The sequence below is a fragment of the Oryx dammah genome, unplaced genomic scaffold, assembly GCF_014754425.2.
Source record: "Oryx dammah isolate SB20612 unplaced genomic scaffold, SCBI_Odam_1.1 HiC_scaffold_24, whole genome shotgun sequence".
NCBI lineage: Eukaryota > Metazoa > Chordata > Mammalia > Artiodactyla > Bovidae > Oryx > Oryx dammah.
In genome coordinates, this window is record NW_024070208.1 from 10,469,057 (window position 1) to 10,478,068 (window position 9,012).

At 40.4% G+C, this 9,012-nt stretch overlaps 1 non-coding gene across 1 annotated transcript; it reads left to right on the plus strand.

The window, feature by feature from the left end:
• Positions 1 to 4,471: 4,471 nt before the first annotated feature.
• On the plus strand, positions 4,472 to 4,578 carry LOC120883410. The gene has a single exon (XR_005725770.1). It is a non-coding gene; the product is annotated as a U6 spliceosomal RNA (small nuclear RNA).
• Positions 4,579 to 9,012: the final 4,434 nt, after the last annotated feature.

The following is a 9,012-nucleotide window of genomic DNA, read 5'->3' on the forward strand; positions in this document are numbered from 1 at the left end:
GTTTTGTTTTTCTCTAACCTGTTGGCTGATGGCATTATTTTGGTGGATCTCTGATGCCAGTGCCAGTATCTCTGTATTTCTTTTGGTCTTTCCTTCCTGGTGCAAAGATTACAGCTCCAGCTCCAGGCAGTGTGTCTGCATTCAAGGCAGTAGGAAGAGGAGAATGTATTTTTCACCAGCCTCGTCTATCCACAAAAGGAAAGCAACAACTATCTCAGAAAATCCCCAGTGCAATTTCACTTATAAGACTTTGTCAGGGGGAAGTTGATATAAACATTTAGTGTTCTATTGTCTTTTGTTTAATCTCTAAGTCATGTCTGACTTTTTGTGACCCCATGGACTGCAGCATGCCAGGCCTCCCTGTCCATCATCAATTCCCAGAGTTTTATCAAACTCATGTCCATCGAGTTAGTGATGCCATGCAACCATCTCATCCTCTGTCGTCCCCTTCTTCTCCCACCTTCAATCTTTCCCAGCATCAGGGTCTTTTCCAATGAGTCAGTTCTTCACATCAGAGGGCCAAAGTGTTAGAGTTTCAACTTCAGCATCAGTCCTTCTAATGAATATTCAGGACTGATTTCCTTTAGGATGGACTAGTTTGATCACCTTGCTGTCCAAGGGACTCTCAAGAGCATTCTCCAACACCACAGTTGAAAGCATCAGTTCTTTGGTGCTCAGCCTTCTTTATGATCCAACTCTCACATCTGAACATGACTACTGAAAAAAACATAGCTTTGACTATATGGACTTTTGTTGGTAAAGTGATGTCTCTGCTTTTTAATATGCTGTCTAGGTTTGTCATAGCTTTTCTTCCAAGGAGCAATTGTCTTTTAATTTTGTCTTTCATGAAAGACAATAAAAAGGAAGCACAATTTTGCCAGCCAAGTAACAGGATCTGCTACAGTTTGCATAATTTTCTGTTGAAAATTCATTGGTTAAGCATTGTTTGGTTCCATTACATACTAGGATTTGCTAACAGAGCAGTGGGGACCAGTCTCTGTTTAAAAAAGTTAAAAACTGGCATAAAAACAGAAAGCCGAGAAAAGTTTAACCATGGACTTAATTTGGTAAATGGACACTTTAGCAAAAAAAAAATGGTTACTTTACAAAATAAGCAAAAGTTGATTTGGTGGCTTCAGTCTGTGGTCCAGTTTACTGTGTTCTAAGGAAAGGTCTGAAAATTGTTGTGATGGGCATGCATCTTCTGGCAGAATCCATGCCTCTCTCTTTGTGCAACAATCCCCATCGGACCTGTCTCCTTCATTCTGCTGTTTATCTAAATCCTATCACTTAAAGCATTGTTCAGTCACTTGTTTGGCATATTATGGAACTTAGCCTTACTGGGACATTCACCACCTACTATACGGGAGTATTTACTGTCTATGGAGAGTCAGAATGTAATTCTTCTCTTATGTTTGTCTCGCATGCGCAAGGAGTGTGGCCTCTCTTCTGTGTTGCATCTATACAGAAAAATATATAGAACAACAGCCAACATTATTGAGCCCTCAGTATGAATCAGTTAAATAATTTACATATATTGTATTACTTAATTCTTACAACAATCCCACAGGGCCAATACTAACATTATCCCCATTTCACAGATGAGATCATTGAGTTTAGAGAGGTTAAGAATGTTACTCAAAGACACACAGGTAGTAAGTGATGCAGCTGAGATGCAAATCCAGAAAAGCACTCTTCATCTTCCTGGTTTTGTTTCACTCCCTCAGCTTTACTGAGATATTATTGACATATAAAATGTGTAAGTTTAAAGTGTATGATGTAATGATTGGATACGCATTTATACTGCAAAATGATCACGACAATAAGGTTAGATAAAACCTTCATCACCTCATATAATTACTATGTGTGTGTGTGTGTGTGTGTGCATGCATGCATGCAAGCGGTGATAACATTTAAGATCTACTTTCTTAACAACTTTTAAGTTTATAATATGTAATTATTGAGTGGAAAAATTTATTCATAAAGTAGGACTCCTGGGTAAGCCAGACTCCAGGAGCTACCACTGACTTTCCAGTAGAAGGCAGGGCAGAAGGCAATGTCTGCTGAATTTTACTACATTGTTCAAATGATAAGAATATTAATTGCTTATGCTAACTGAGTGTGTGTCATGGACCAGATGTTCGGCTAAGCACCTTACCAATATAATTGGATTTAATGTTCACAGAACATTGAAGTAGGTATAAACAATATTTCCATTTTAAAAGTTGAGAAAATTCAGGCCCAGAAAAGTTAAGAAATATGCACAAGGTCATGGAGATGGTTATTGGAAGAATTTTTAGGGTAGTCTTTCTGAAAACAAAACACATTGTAGAACCAACTATTTAAAAAAAATACTCTAACTCAAATTAGAAGTAAATAATCTCCACTTGGAGTTTTGCTCACTTTCAGCTGCAGATAGGATGTCATTCCATGTCTTTGCTTTTCTGCCTTTTGCACTCACCCACGTACATCTGTGTCTGCAGGGAAAGCATTTCACTGCCTTAATTCCTCAAGTAGAAAACATTGTAATAGTCTATTCTCATTCCTTTATTTCTTTCAGGCTTATTGTTATAAAGGAACATCCAGATTGTGGTACCAATCTCCTAAATTAATGCTCCAGCCAAAATCTAGAGTCAGCTCTTGACCGTATTTTGTATCCCATCCTCAGAGGGCAAGGAGCTTGGTTTCCATCAACAAGCAGCCGGTGAGTTTCAGCATCCCCTAGAATTCCTGTATTAAGTCATTCATTGTAAACAATGCCTCTGGACACAGACTGGAGATAACTGAGTCATTGTTTAAGTCTTAGCATCTTGCCAGTTTGCACTTTTATAAAAAGAGGGCCAGAGTTCTAATGTCCATTAGGAGCTAGGTGAGTGTAAAGTCGCTCAGTCGTATCCGACTCTTTGCGACCCCATGGACACACCAGGTTTCTCTGTCCATGGAATTTTTCAGGCAAGAGTACTGGAGTGGGTTGCCATTTCCTTCTCCAAGCGATCTTCCCAACTCAGGGATCGAACCTGGGTCTCCCGCATTGTGGGCAGATGCTTTACCATCTCAGCCACCATAGTAGCCCACAAAATTTCTTGTCTTGGCTTGAAACTGCTAGAGTTAGAAGCCACTAGATTTGTCTTTGCTCTTCTATAATTTAAACTAAACAAAATTGACATTATATAATTTTTGCCATGTAATATGTGGATTATCTTCCAAGCAGAAAATAGGAACAAATTTTAACTTTAAAAGAATTTTAACAAACCTCGCCAAATGAAACACTCTTGAAGTGGAGAGTTCTCCAAGATTCTGATGAATACTAACCTAATTATTATAGCCATTTAGAATACATCTAAGATTGTATTAAATGGTGAGTGTATTTCCTAATGGATGACTAACAAGTAGTGACCCCGGGCTCCCATGTTATTTCAAACGTTCACAACATGTTAAGGGCATAATGTGCAGAGGTTCCAGATCTGAGAGGAAGAAGTCAAAGCAGAGGACGTGAGTCCTGAGAGCTGAGCAGTGGTCTCCAGGCTGCTTTTGTCTTGCATCTTTGCAAAAGTGACTGGAACCATTTTTGGTCCTTCCACTTGGAACTGAATGGTTCTTACATTGACCTTGAGTAGACTACTTAGCTGCTGGGAATTTCAGCTCCTTATCTGTAAGCGGAGGTCATAATGTCTGCTTGCATGGTCAGTTCAGCACTAAACATGCTGTGTTTAAAGCACAGAGCCATGGATTATCCCACAGGAATAATTCTCCTCAGGCAATGAAGACCCAACACGAGTACAAAGTGAGCCTACAGCCTCTTCCTCCATCACCACTCCAGCCCTGTTCCAGGTATTCAAATGGAAATCACAGGAGCTATCCCTGACTCTCGCTTCTCCCTCAGTTTCTATATTTCACTGGACCTGTAAATGCTGTCAAAACAGTCTTCTTGACATATCTAGGCTCATACCAAGATGGAGTAGGTTTTTATATGATGCCAAGGGCTTCCAAGGAAAAGTGTAACATCTACTTTTTTTTTGTTCCATTTCTCTCGTCCTCTAAAAACTCAGGAATCTCTACAGTCCAAGATCTGCCACTTCCGTTGATATCCCAGTACAAAATTTCACTGATTGAGTTATTGCTGTAAAATAGCCCTTGACAATGCAAGAAACTATAAAGCAACTTCCAAGTTCATTTAAAGTCATAGAAAAAGAGCCATCCACAGAACACAGACAGCCGTCTCACTCCATAAGGTGCACTGATATAAAGTGGTGGGGGTAACAGGAATATTTTGCAAAGATTATCAATGTATTTTCCCTCCTTGGTAATTGTTTTGGGTTGAATTCATTTGTTGACACCTTAATCCCTAGAATCTCAGAATGTGAACTTATCTGGAGAGTGGGTCTTTACAGAGGCAATCAAGTTAGAATGAGGTCATTTGGTTGGGCCTCAATCCAATAGGACAGGCATCCCAATAAGAAGAGGAAATTGGGTGCTTGCTTCGGCAGCACATATACTAAAATTGGAACGATACAGAGAAGATTAGCATGGCCCCTGTGCAAGGATGACACGCAAATTCATGAAGCGTTCCATATTTTTGGAAATAAAAGCAAAAATAAACAAATGGGACCTAATTAAAAGTAAAAGCTTCTGCACAACAAAGGAAAATATAAGCAAAGTGAAAAGACAGCCTTCCGAATGGGAGAAAATAATAGCAAATGAAGCAACTGACAAACAACTAATCTCAAAAATATACAAGCAACTCCTGCAGCTCAATTCCAGAAAAATAAACAACCCAATCAAAAAATGGGCCAAAGAACTAAATAGACATTTCTCCAAAGAAGACATACGGATGGCTAACAAACACATGAAAAGATGCTCAACATCATTCATTATTAGAGAAATGCAAATCAAAACCACAATGAGGTACCACTTCACACCAGTCAGAATGGCTGCAATCCAAAAATCTGCAAGCAATAAATGCTGGAGAGGGTGTGAAGAGAAGGGAACCCTCCTACACTGTTGGTGGGAATGCAAACTAGTACAGCCACTATGGAGAACAGTGTGGAGATTCCTTAAAAAATTGCAAATAGAACTGCCTTATGACCCAGCAATCCCACTGCTGGGCATACACACTGAGGAAACCAGAATTGAAAGAGACACATGTACCCCAATGTTCATCGCAGCACTGTTTATAATAGCCAGGACATGGAAACAACCTAGATGTCCATCAGCAGATGAATGGATAAGAAAGCTTTGGTACATATACACAATGGAGTATTACTCAGCCGTTAAAAAGAATACATTTGAATCAGTTCTGATGAGATGGATGAAACTGGAGCCGATTATACAGAGTGAAGTAAGCCAGAAAGAAAAATACCAATACAGTATACTAACACATATATATGGAATTTAGAAAGATGGCAATGATGACCCTGTATGCAGGACAGCAAAAAAGACACAGATGTGTATAGCAGACTTTTGGACTCAGAGGGAGAGGGAGAGGGTGAGATGATTTGGGAGAATGGCAGTGAAACATGTATAATATCATGTAAGAATTGAATTGCCAGTCTATGTCCAATGCAGGATACGGCACACTTGGGGCTGGTATGTGGGGATGACCCAGAGAGATGTTGTGGGGAGCAGGGTGGGAGGGGGGTTCATGTTTGGGAACGCATGTACACCCGTGGTGGATTCATGTCAATGTATGGCAAAACCAATACGGAAATGTAAAGTAAAATAAAAAATAAATTAATTAATTAATTTTAAAAAATAATAAAAATTTAAAAGCTATAAAAAAATAAATAAATAAATTTCTTAATATTAAAAAAAATAAAGAAGAGGAAATTGGGACACAGACACATATAGACGGAAGGTGGTATGAAGTTACAGGGAGAAAACGGCCATCTGTAAGCCAAGGAGAGAGGCCTGGGGTAGATTCTCCCTCTCATCCCTCAAAGGGCATCAGCCCAGCCAACATCTCGATTTCAGACTTCTGCCTCTAGAATTGTGTGACCACATATTTCTATTGTTTAAGCCTCTTAGCCTGTGGTACTTCACTCCCGCAGCCCTAGCAAACTACACAGACATCCAGGTTCCTTCCTGACAGCCTTTTCCCCGTGCTCGTGTCAGGCTGAAAACAGGGAGAGGACCCCGCCAGAGTCTTGGGAATGAGCTGGGTTGATGTAGAGAGACAGGGAGAAAGAGAAAGAAAGAAGAGAAGAGAAAACAAGAAAGGAGAAAAGAACCAGGATGGTCTTGCATTCTGCCATCCCTAACTCCAAACTGAACCTCAGTGGAAGGAGCGCAGTGAAGACTCCCCTTTAAAAGTGCTGCTCCCCACATCTCTGGAAACTTGCAAGTCCCCGAGAGAAGTCCTGAGTGGCTCATGAGGCCAGCACACTACAGTCCCAATGGCACAGGAGTACAAGTGGAAATGACCAGGGCTGCTGTCTAGGTGGATGGATGGGGCTAGCACTCCTGATTCTGCACAGTCCAGCCTCTGGAACCCCCCACGTGCTTGCACAGGCCATAGGTGAGTGTGGGGCCAAGTCGTGGAGCAGGAGAGGCCTGGGTCAGGGCAGAAAGTAGAGGACAGGAGACTCGTGACCAGTGGGGATTGCCCCTAACTTGAGCAGCAACTGCCAGCACAAAACACACACCCCATGAGATAATGAGTTAGGGGTGAGATGCAGGTAACTTAAATTAAAAAAATAATAATAAATTAAATTAAAAATTTAAAAAAAATTCACCTTAGAATGAGTGACACCCTTCATTCATTCCATGTAGTGCTACAAGGCAGCAAGGAGATGTCACACTGGGCTCTACAAGGGGTGAGAAGATGCCTAAAGGATCAGACCTGGAAGGCTGGCCAAGCCCCAAGGTCACTGCTGTTCAATGGGTCCCAGAGTGAAGGTTCCTGCTGAAGAGGGTGGCATTTTTCTTCATCCTCCACCCGGCAGATCCACCATCCATCCACCACCTCTGAGGCAGAGCTCTGTTCAGAGTGCACAATTCCTCATCCACGCCTTCCATAATAGGCTGGAGAAAGAAGTCTCATGTCCTGGGCTGTGGGTGGAGGGCAGGAGGGTGGGATAAATCTTACATGGGATAATCTCTGTTTGCAGAATCGATGAAGCTTATGGTTTACAGCGCTGTCGAGCTCTCTGTGCAGCGAGCCTGCATCTCCTAATCTATATTCTGCTAGTGATTTTGAGTATTATGTAGCTTGAAAACTTGAAGTGAATTTTCTGGGTGATTAACAAGCTATCTGCACGAGTGTTCATGGACAGTGACCTTGCACTGAAACAAATGCTCCCTAAGTGTTTGTCTCTTCGTTACTCCTCTAATATCAGAGTGTTTGGCCTCCTTAGTTTCCTAGCTGATTCTTTTAGCCAGTGTTTCTACCTTACAAACTGAGGCAGGCTAAGTGGGTATACCTACATATCCCTCCGAAGCCATCCCTGAAGGGTGGGAACAAGCTTCTGAGAGGTCCTCTTTAACTTTCATCACTGCCCAACACTTGTGAGGTCTGGAATGATATTTCTGTAGATGTGGAGATTTTTCAATAGACGGATCTGAATGCTTTGTTGAGCAGTCGGGTGTGTGCCATGGACTAGCCTCAAGGCCAACACCATGGTGTAACACCTGCCCTTAAATGTTATTTACAGTACCATTTGTCTAGATTTCATATGTATGCATTAATACACACCATGTGTTAAACAGTAGTTAGCTAGTGGAAGCTGCCATATAACACGCAGAGCCCAGCCTGGTGCTCTATGATGACCTAGTGGGATGCAGGTTGAGGGAGGGAGGCTCAAAAGGAAGGGGACATGTGTATACTCACTATACTTACTGCTGATTCACATTGTTGTACAGCAGAAACGAACATAACGTTGTAAAGCAGTTATCCTCCAGTTAGATTTCTTTAAAAGTTATTTACAGAAAAATTTTGAATATGCTATGCTTATAAGAGATTGACATTTAATAAAAAATTTTAGACTACACAATGCAAATATAGAACATGAACACAAGCGTTCATTCAAACACTATAATAACCAACTTTTATGAAGTGTCCTATTCTTTGATGTGATTGGGCTGCATTCATTTTATTTTTTATTTATTTATTTTATTTATTTATTTTTTTATTTTACTTTACAATTCTGTATTGGTTTTGCCATACATTGACATGAATCCACCACGGGTAACAACTGAGCTCCACAGCCATTCCGTTCCTTATCTAGTAGTATTAACTCCATCTTATAGATGGGCTGTAAGAAATAGTCTAAAAGTCATGCTGCAGCTCAAATGTGGGAAAACTACTATTCCGACTCAGTACTATCTAACCAGCATCATAAAGAACATGCTTATCCCTCATACATTTCCAGCTTTGGAAATACTGCTCAAGAGATTCTGTAATAGAGTATAATACAGACTTTAAGCCAGCTAATTAGGAGAATTATCTGAGAAGGTTTGTAAAAACATACATACCTGAGCTTAACTCCTTAGAGAGATCCTTACTTGATAGACCTGGGCTGGGCTTGCAAATCTGTGTTTTTATAAAGTCATCCACCCAGTTCTACTGGTCATTCAAGTTCAGAAGTCATTGCTTTAAGAGCTGTAGAAACAGAGTCTCCACAGACCAATGAATAGAAATGCTAGAAAATATCCTCATTATTTAGGATCTTTTAAACACTTAATTGTAGAAGGAAATGACAACACACTCCAGCATTCTTGTCTGGAGAATCCCATGGACCAAGGAGCCTGACGGGCTACAGTCCATGGGGTCACAAAAGAGTCAGACATGACTGAGTGACTAACACACAAACACTTAATTGAAAACAAACACACACACACAAGTCTAGAATCCTAAAATATCTTGATTAATCAAAGTATTTAAGATAGAAAATAAGTCCCTCTAGACAATATGGTAACCAGAATACTACTGAAAAGAATAGCTCTTCAGCTATGAAAATAGTTGACCTTTTTTTTTTTGTTATAAAAATTAAAAGGTATAGGCTCATCACAAGGAAC